Source organism: Monodon monoceros, unplaced genomic scaffold (genome assembly GCF_005190385.1).
Source record: "Monodon monoceros isolate NGI ecotype Baffin Bay Population unplaced genomic scaffold, NGI_Narwhal_1 Super_Scaffold_22, whole genome shotgun sequence".
NCBI lineage: Eukaryota > Metazoa > Chordata > Mammalia > Artiodactyla > Monodontidae > Monodon > Monodon monoceros.
This window is the reverse complement of record NW_021703779.1, coordinates 42,825,228-42,834,955: the sequence shown is the minus strand read 5'-3', so window position 1 is coordinate 42,834,955 and position 9,728 is coordinate 42,825,228. Positions and strand designations below refer to the sequence as shown.

Here is a 9,728-nt window from a genome sequence, read left to right as displayed (position 1 = left end):
AGACAAATATACAATATTGCTTATATGTGGAATCTAATTTAAAATTATACAAATGATCTTATTTACAAAACAGAAACAGACTCACAGATCTTGAAATCAAACTTATGGTGACCAAAGGGAAAACGTGGGGGGAAATGATAAATTAGGAGATTGGGATTAACATATACACACTACTATATATAAAATACATAACAAATAAGGACCTACTGTAGGGCTTCCCTGGTGGCGCAGTGGTTGAGAATCTGCCTGCCAATGCAGGGGACACGGGTTTGAGCCCTGGTCCGGGAAGATCCCACATGACACGGAGCAACTAAACCGGTGCACAACAACTACTGAGCCTGTGCTCTAGAGCCCGCATGCCACAACTACTGAGCCCACGAGCCACAAATACTGAAGCCCACGCGCCTAGAGCCTGTGCTCTGCAACAAGAGAAGCCATCGCGATGAGAAGCCTGTGCACTGCAACAAAGAGTAGCCCCTGCTCCCCGCAACTAGAGAAAGCCCACGCGCAGCAATGAAGACCCAGCGCAGCCAAAAATAAATTTTAAAAAAGACCTACTGTATAGCACAGGGAACTCTACTCGGTACTCTGTAATGGCCTATATGGGAAACGAATCTTAAAAAGAGTGGATATATGTATATGTATAACTGATTCACTCTGCTGTACACCTGAAACTAACACAACACTGTAAATCAACTATACTCCGATTAAAAAAAAAAAAAATCACCCAGAGTTGAAAGCTTAGGGCCTTCTCAGTTCTTTCCTTGGCATGCTTGCAGCCCTGCACTTGCACATGCATATGGCCCTCCAGACTCCCAGAAGTATGTCAGAGCTTTTCAAGGTCCCTCTGGATATCTTATTCCCAGTTTTTCATGATTTTTGGTCAACTTGTTTTCTCCAGCTGTTAGCACCACCTCGGGCAACTGTGATGTTAAACAGTTTTCACCAGTTATTTTTTAAAAGGCTATTTGACCTGAGAGAGCTCTGAATCAGGTCAAATAAAGACAAGCCCTATAAGTGAAGGTTTCCAGGGAACTGCTATACAGGTCAAGAATGACAATTTTCTGGGCCTCACACCCATTAGAATGGTTACTATAAAAAAAAAGAAAGAAAAGAAGTGTTGGTTGGGATGTGGAGAAAATTAGAACCTTTGCACACTACTGGTAGGAATATAAAATGGTGCAGCTGCTACGGAAAACAGTTCCCCCCAAAATTAAAAAAACGATTACCATATGATCCAGCAATTCCACTTCTGGACAAATATCCAAATTAATTGAAAGCACAGTATCAAAGAGACTTTGCACATCCATGTTCATAGCAGCATTATTCCCAATAGCCAAAAGGTGGAAGCAATCCAAGTGTCCATCGATAAATGAATTGATAAGCAAAACGTGGTATATTCATACAATAGAATATTATTCAGCCTTTAAAGGGAAGGAAATTCTGACACATACTTCAACACGGATGAACCTTGAGGATGTTATGCTAAGTGAAATAAGCCAGTCATAAGAAAACAAATACTGTATGATTCCACTTATATGATGTATCTAAAGGAGTCAAATTGGGACTTCGCTGGTGGTCCAGTGGTTAAGAATCGGTCTTGCAACGCAGGGGACACCGGTTCAATCCCTGGTCAGGGAACTAAGATCCCACATGCCACGGGGCAACTAAGCCTGTGCACCACAACTAGAGAGCCCACGTGCTGCAACTACAGAGCCCACATGCTCTGAAGCCCATGTGCCGTAACTAGAGAGAAGCCCGTGCGCTGCAGCGAAAGATCCCGCGTGCCTCAACTAAGACCCAATACAGCCAATAAATAAATAAAATAAAGGAGTCAAATTCATAGAAACATAAAGTAGAAAGGTGGTTGCCAGGGGCTGGGGGAGGGGGAAATGGGGAGATGTTTAATGGGTCTAGAGTTTCAGGGTTTTTTTTCAAGTTTCAGACTATTTATTAAGCAGTGTAAACCCCAACACAATACACCAACGTGATTTCGTGCGTTTATTTATTTATTTTTTACTTTTTGGCCGTACCACGCAGCATGTGGGATCTTAGTTCCCCAACCAGGGATCGAACCGGCGCCCCCCGCAGTGGAAGTGCCAAGTCTTAACCTCTGGACCACTAGGGAAGTCCCTGATTTCGTGCGTTTAGAGGGGAAATGTTTCCTGGTTAAGTGGAAAATTGTGCAGATGGCTTCTGGAAGACCTTCATTCTAAGCAGCTTTATAATGAAACATTTCATTTAGAAGTCTGGACCTTCTTTCTTCAATTTGCTGTAATCTACATTCACTGAGTAGAACTTGTACTGATCATTGGGACCCAGATTTTTCCAGGGTTCTGGGTTACTCTTTTTGTCCCAACTGACATCTGGATTGAACGATGCCAGGCGCAAGACATACAGTGTCGCTCAGTACCTCCCGCTTCAATAAATATGAAGAGGGGCATCAAGCTAAGATGCTTCTTGGCCTGACCGATGATTAGGTGGAGCATGGTTGTGACAGAAGCCTCGAGTCCAGACGGAGAGGACAATAAACTTGCAAGACCCAGGACTAAACAGTCTCTGCGCCGAGCAGAGTTTCAGTTTTGCAAGATGAAAAAGTTCTGGAGATCTGTTTCACAACAATGTGAATATTCTTAACATTCCTGAACTGTACATTCAAAAATGGTTAAGGTGGTAAATTTTATGTTATGTATACTTTGTTACAATTAAAAGTACATGGACACCTACTATGTGCCTGGCATTCTGGTTCATCTTTGTACACCCAGTGCCTGCATATCATGAATACTCCTCATCTTCCCTCTCAGCAACTTTTTAAATTAATTAATTAATTAATTTATTTTTGGCTGCGTTGGGTCTTCGTTGCAGCGAGTGGAGGCTGCTCTTCGTTGTGGTGCGCAGGCTTCTCATTGCGGTGGCTTCTCTTGTTGAGGAGCACGGGCTCTAGGCACGCGGGCTTCAGTAGTCGTGGCTCGCGGGCTCTAGAGCACAGGCTCCATAGTTATGGCACACGGGCTTAGTTGCTCCGCGGCATGTGGAATCTTCCTGGACCAGGGCTCGAACCCATGTCCCCTGCATTGGCAGGCAGGTTCTTAACCACTGCGCCACCAGGGAATTCCTCCCTCTCAGCACCATTTGACTCCCTTCTTGAAATGCCTTTTCTCTTGACTGCCAGAAATCCTTTCTTTGTTCTGTTCCTGCCTCACTGGCTGCTCCTACTCAATCTTTTGCCAGTTCCTCCTCTTTCCCCTGATCTTTGTACCTTGGAAATGCTTCAGGGCTTAGGCTTCTAACCTCCCCCCACCTACTTTCACTCCCTAGGTGATCTCCTCTGTCTCCTGACTTTAAATGACTTTGATATACTGATGCCTCCTAAATTTGTTATCTCCAGCCTGTACCTCACTCCTGACCTTCAGTTATATCCAATCACCTACCCAACATCTCTATATGATATTTCATAAACATTTCAGAGTTCACAAAAATAATACAAAACTCCCAATCCCCCCTCTTAATCTGTTCCTCCAGCTGACTCTCAGCTTAACTAAAACCTTCAGAGTCATTCTTAACTCCTATCATCCACACACCCTATATCTAACCCATCAACGTATCCCTGCAGCTCTACCTTCAAAATAATTCCAGAATACATCTTATCTCCTCCACTTCCCAGTGTCCAAACCACCAAAAACCATTGCCTGATTTACTGAAATAGCCTCCTAACTGCCATCCTTGCTTTACCTTCTCCTGCTCCCTGCCTTAGTCCACACACAGAAGCCAGTGCTATTTTGAAAAGGCAAGTCTGGTCGTGTCTCTCTCCTGTGCTCCAAACCCTCCAAATGGCTCCCTATCCCACTCAGAATAGTAGCCAAAGCATTTTTTTATGAATTGTACATTTATTTGGTTCAACAAACATTTTCTTGAGCATCTACTAAGTATTAGGTTTGATGAGGGGCACTGGGGATATATAACATCTGCCCTTGGAGAAGTCTCAAGCATAGCAAGTCAACTCTGTACCTTGTAACATTGTGGGGGGTGCAGAGGACCATGGGGGAGGAATTTTTAATCCAACTTTTATATTAGTAAAGACTCTCAAGAAAGTATAATGCAAAAACTAAGCCTTCAGGAATTGGTACAAGTTATCCAGAGGATGTGGCCAAGGGATAGTAGGGAACAACAGAGGGATGTGAGAAGGTTACTCAGGTTTGGGAAACCACATGTTCACAATTAGCCAAAGCATTTTAATGGCCTACAAGGCCCTGCATATTCTGCCCCCACTCCACCCCTCTGTGACTCATCTGCTCAAGCTGCACTGATATCCTTGTTCCTTCTGCCGAGAATGCTGTTCCCCCAAATTTCCACAGGGTTCATTCCCTCACTCCCTTCAGGCTTCTGCTCCAATGTCACCTTATCACAGAAGTTTCTTTGATCATCCCAAATAATATACAACTTCCTACCCTTACCTCAACCCTTCCTGTCTCCTAATCCATCTTATCTCTAATTTATATATAAATATAAATATATGTATATTCATTCATTCATCACCTTTCTCCTCCAAGGACATTGCTCTGTTTACTGTTTGATCCCCCAAATTTAGTACAGTGTGCCTGGTGTGTTGGAGGCACTCAATATATATTGGATAAATGAATGAATGAATGTTCAATAATTAGTTGTTAAATGAAGGAGATTAGTATGCTACTTTTCAAGACATCAGAGCAAAACTTAACCAATTTCTCAATCTACAAACAATCCATTTTCCAGGATGCATTAGAGAAAATTAATTCATTGAGCCACATCCACAAAAGAAGGTGAAATGTTCCAAGGAGCAATTCTAATATTAAAGTTGACCCAACCGGGTCTGAGCAGAGCCATGCTTAACTTCAAGATTTATGTTTTGAGAAAGATTTTTACTGAGACATAGATACTTACAACTCATTCCCACAAATCTGGAATGCCTAAACGTTCATCCAAGTTTGGATTTCTTCCACAGGTTACTCAGTCATTAGATCTTGGTCCTTTTCAATCCTGACACCCTTCCTCATGACAGCTTTGTATGACAGGCATGTGCATCATTCTTCATTCTCTGGTGACTGTCCTATTAATATACAGCACTAAGTAAATAACCAGACCACTGGTTTGAAAAGCAAACTAAAAAGGATTTAAAGACTTAGGAACCCATCTTAATTCAAATAAGATGTTAAATCCTAGGGACTTCCCTGGCGGTCCAGTGGTTAAGACTCCACGATTCCAATACAGGGGGTGCGGGTTCGACCTCTGGTCAGGGAACTGAGATCCTGCATGCTGCGCAGCCTGGCCAAAAATTTAAAAAAAAAAAAAAAAGATGTTAAGTCCTATTTGCTCCAGGAGAAAAGGTGAGGTAAAACACTCATTGTGGAGGTGAAGGTGGGGTGATACTTCTATAACCAGAAGTTATAACCGCACCAGGAAGGTTGAAGGCCAATTATACTTCAAAAACAAACTCATAGAAAAAGAGATCAGATTTGTGTTTACCAGAGGTGGGGGTGGAGGAGGGGAAATTGGATGAAGGCAGTCAGAAGGTACAAATTTCCAGGTATAAGATAAATAACTACTAGGAATGTAATGTACAACATGATAAATATAATTAACACTGCTGTGTTATATATAAAAGAGAGTAAATCCTAAGAGGATCACAAGGAAAAACTTTTTTTCTATTTCCTTAATTTTGTATCTATATGGGATCATGGATGTTCACTAAATTTATTGTGATAATCATTTCATGATGTATGTAAGTCAAGTCATTACGCTGTACACTTCAAACTTATACAGTGCTGTAAGTTGATTATATCTCAATAAAATTGGAAGAAAAAATAAACAAAAAAGATTTTCTCTGTATCATTGGTTTGGAGCAGTTTTATAACAATGTGCCTTTGTTTGTTTGTTTTTAGGCCACAGCACGTGGCTTGTGGGATTTTAGTTCCCCAACCCGGGCCCTCGGCAGTGAGAGCACAGAGTCCTAACCACTTGATGGCCAGGGAATTCCCACAATGTGCCTTTGTGTAGTATTTTTCATCTACCTTTTGCTGGTGTTCATTGAACTTCTTGGATCTGTGAGTTTATATCTTTTATTAATTTTGGAAAGTTTCAGGACTTTACTTCTTCACGTACTTTTTCTGTCCCCCTTCCTCTCCTTTGGGGATTCTATTTCCTGCATATTAGGCCACATGAAATTGTCCCACAGCTCATTTATGCTTTTTTCTATTTTCATTTTTTGGGGATTCTTTTTTCCTCTGTTCCATTTTCTTAGTTTCTACTGCTATGATTTAAACTACTGATGTTTTTCTTCTGCAATGTCTAGTCATTAATTCCATCTGGTGTATTTTTCATCTTTAGGATTTCATTGTGGGTACTTATATATATTCCATGTCTCTGCTCAACTTTTTTAACATATGCAGTGTAGCTTTAATAACTTTTTTAGCATCATTGTCTCCTAATTCTAACATCTGTGTCCATTCTGTGTTAGTTTCCATTGATTGATCATTATGGTTCATGTTTTCCTGCTTAAAAAAAACCAACACTCTTTTATTGAGATATAGTTCACATACCACACAATACACCATTTAAAGTGTACAGTTAGGACTTCCCTCGTGGCGCAGTGGTTAAGAATCTGCCTGCCAATGCAGGGGACATGGGTTCGATCCCTGGTCCAGGAAGATCCCACGTGCCGTGGAGCAACTAAGCCCGTGTGCCACAACTACTGAGTCCAAGCTCTAGAGCCCACGAGCCACAACTACTGAGCCCGCGTGCCACAACTACTGAAGCCCACGCACCTAGAGCCCATGCTCCACAACAAGAGAAGCCACCGCAATGAGAAGCCCACGCACCATGACGAAATGCAGCCCTCGCTCGCTGCAGCTAGAGAAAACCCGCGCACATCAACAAAGACCCAATGCAGCCAAAAATAAAATAAATTCATTAAAAAAATAAAGTGTACAGTTAAATGTTTATTTTTAGTATACTTACAGAGTTCTGCAACCATTACCACACTCAGTTTCAGAACATTTTCAACACCCCAAAAAGCAATCCCATACCCCTTAGCAGCCATTGCCTTTTTTTCCCCAGTTACCTTCCTCCCCCACCCCACCAGACCTACTAACCTACTTTGTCTCTATGGACTTGCCTATTCTGGACATTGTCTATAAATGGGATCATACAATATGCGGTCCTTTGTGACTGGCTCCTTTCACTTGACATAAGTTTTTCAAGGTTATTCCATATTGTGGTATGTACCTCTTGCTTCTTTTTATGCCTAATCATCTTTGTTTGGATAACAGACATTGTGAGTTTTACCTTAGGTGCTAGGGTTTTATTATTAGTATTCCTATAAATCTTCCTGATCTTTGTACTGAGATAGTTAAGTTACTTGGAAACAATTTGATCTTTCAGGGTCTTCCTTTTATGATTTGTTAATTGGGTCTGCACTGGTACTTAGTCCAGGGCTAATTATTCCCCACAACCTTCCTGTGTATTCTATGCCCTGTGAATTATGTTTTTCCAATTGACCTATGTGCCAGGCCTAGTTCTAATCCAGTTGGATGGTTCTTTCCCTGGACTTGGGTAGTTTCTTCATATGCATGCACTTATCAGTACTCTGCTGAATATTCAAGGGGGACTCTTTGCAGATCTCTTTGGTTCTCTCTCTGTGAAGCTCTCTCCTGATATTCTGTCCTTCGAACTCTAGCTGTCCTTGTCTCTCTGGATTATTTTAATTTAGGGAGGCCACCAGGCTCTACCTTCTCCCCTTTCTGTGCCACAGCATGAAAACTCTCCAAGTCCTCCCCACAGATACACCAGAAATACATCTACACGTGGAAAAACTCCTACAGAACACCTACTGAACGCTGGCAGAAGACCTCAGACCTCCCAAAAGGCAAAAAACCCCCCACGTACCTGGGTAACGCAAAAGAAAAACATAAACAGAGACAAAAGGATAGGGACGGGCCCTGCACCAGCGGGAGGGAGCTGTGAAGGAGGAAAAGTGTCCACACACTAGGAAGCCCCTTCGCGTGCGGTGACTGCAGGTGGCAGAGGGGGGGAGCTTCGGAGCCGAGGAGGAGAGCACAGCAACAGGGGTGCGGAGGGCAAAGCGGAGAGATTCCGGCACAGAGGATCAGGGCCGACCGCCACTCACTAGCCGAGAGACTTGTCTGCTCACCCGCCGGGGCAGGTGGGGCTGGGAGCTGAGGCTCTCTCGGGCTTCAGTCGGAGCGCCGGGAGAGGACTGGGGTTGGCGGCATGAACACAGCCTGCAGGGCGTTAGTGCACCGCGGCTAGCCGGGAGGGAGTCCGGGGAAAAGTCTGCACCTGCCAAAGAGGCAAGAGACTTTTTCTTCCCTCTTTATTTCCTGGTGCGCGAGGAGAGGAGATTAAGAATGCTGCTTAAAGGAACTCCAGAGACAGGCGCGATCCGCGGCTAAAAGCACGGACCCCAGAGACGGGCGCGAGCCGCGGTTAAAAGCGGGGACCCCAGAGACAGACATGAGACGCTAAGGCCGCTGCTGCCGCCACCAAGAAGCCTATGTGGGAACACAGGTCACTATCCACACCCCCCTTCCGGGGAGCCTGTGCAGCCCGCCACTGCCAGGGTCCCGGGATCCAGGGACAACTTCCCCGGGAGAACGCACGGCGCGCCTCAGGCTGGCGCAACGTCACTCCGGCCTCTGCCGCCGCAGGCTCGCCCTGCACTCCGTGACCCTCCCTACCCCCGGCCTGAGTGAGCCACAGCCTCCGAATCAGTGGCTCCTTTAACCCCGTCCTGTCTGAGCAAAGAACAGAAGCCCTCCGGCGACCTACACGCACAGGCGGGGCCAAATCCGAAGCTGAGCCCCTGGGAGCTGTGAGAACAAAGAAGAGAAAGGGAAATCTCTCCCAGCAGCCTCAGAAGCAGCGGATTAAAGCTCCACAATCAACTTGATGTACCCTGCATCTGTGGAATACCTGAATAGACAACGAATCATCCCAAATTAAGGAGCCGTGTGGATGAAAGGCTCTTGGTGCTGCAGCCAGGAGTTAGTGCTGTGCCTCTGAGGTGGGAGAGCCAACTTCGGGACACTGGTCCACAAGAGGCCTCCCAGCTGCACATAATAGCAAACGGCGAAAATCTCCCAGAGATCTCCATCTCAACGCCAGCACCCAGCTTCACTCAACGACCAGCAAGCTACAGTGCTGGACATCCTATGCCAAACACCTAGCAAGACAGGAACACAACCCCACCCATTAGCAGAGAGGCTGCCCAAAATCATAATAAGTCTACAGACACCCCAAAACACACCACCAGACGTGGACCTGCCCACCAGAAAGACAAGATCCAGCCTCATCCACCAGAACACAGGCACTAGTACCCTCCACCAGGAAGCCTACACAACCCACTAAACCAACCTTAGCTACTGGGGACAGAAACTAAAAACAACAGGAACTGCGAACCTTCAGCCTGCAAAAAGGAGACCCCAAACACAGTAAGATAAGCAAAATGAAAAGACAGAAAAACACACAGCAGATGAAGGAGCAAGATAAAAACCCACCAGACCTAACAAACGAAGAGGAAATAGGCAGTCTACCTGAAAAAGAATTCAGAATAATGATAGTAAAGATGATCCAAAATCTTGGAAATAGAATAGACAAAATGCAAGAAACATTTAACAAGGACCTAGAAGAACTAAAGATGAAACAAACAATGATGAACAACACAATAAATGAAA

At 44.3% G+C, this 9,728-nt stretch overlaps 1 pseudogene; it reads right to left on the bottom strand.

Moving 5' to 3' along the window:
* Positions 1–2,159: 2,159 nt before the first annotated feature.
* LOC114906493 lies at positions 2,160–2,489 on the bottom strand (annotated as a pseudogene).
* Between the last annotated feature and the right edge of the window lie 7,239 nt (positions 2,490–9,728).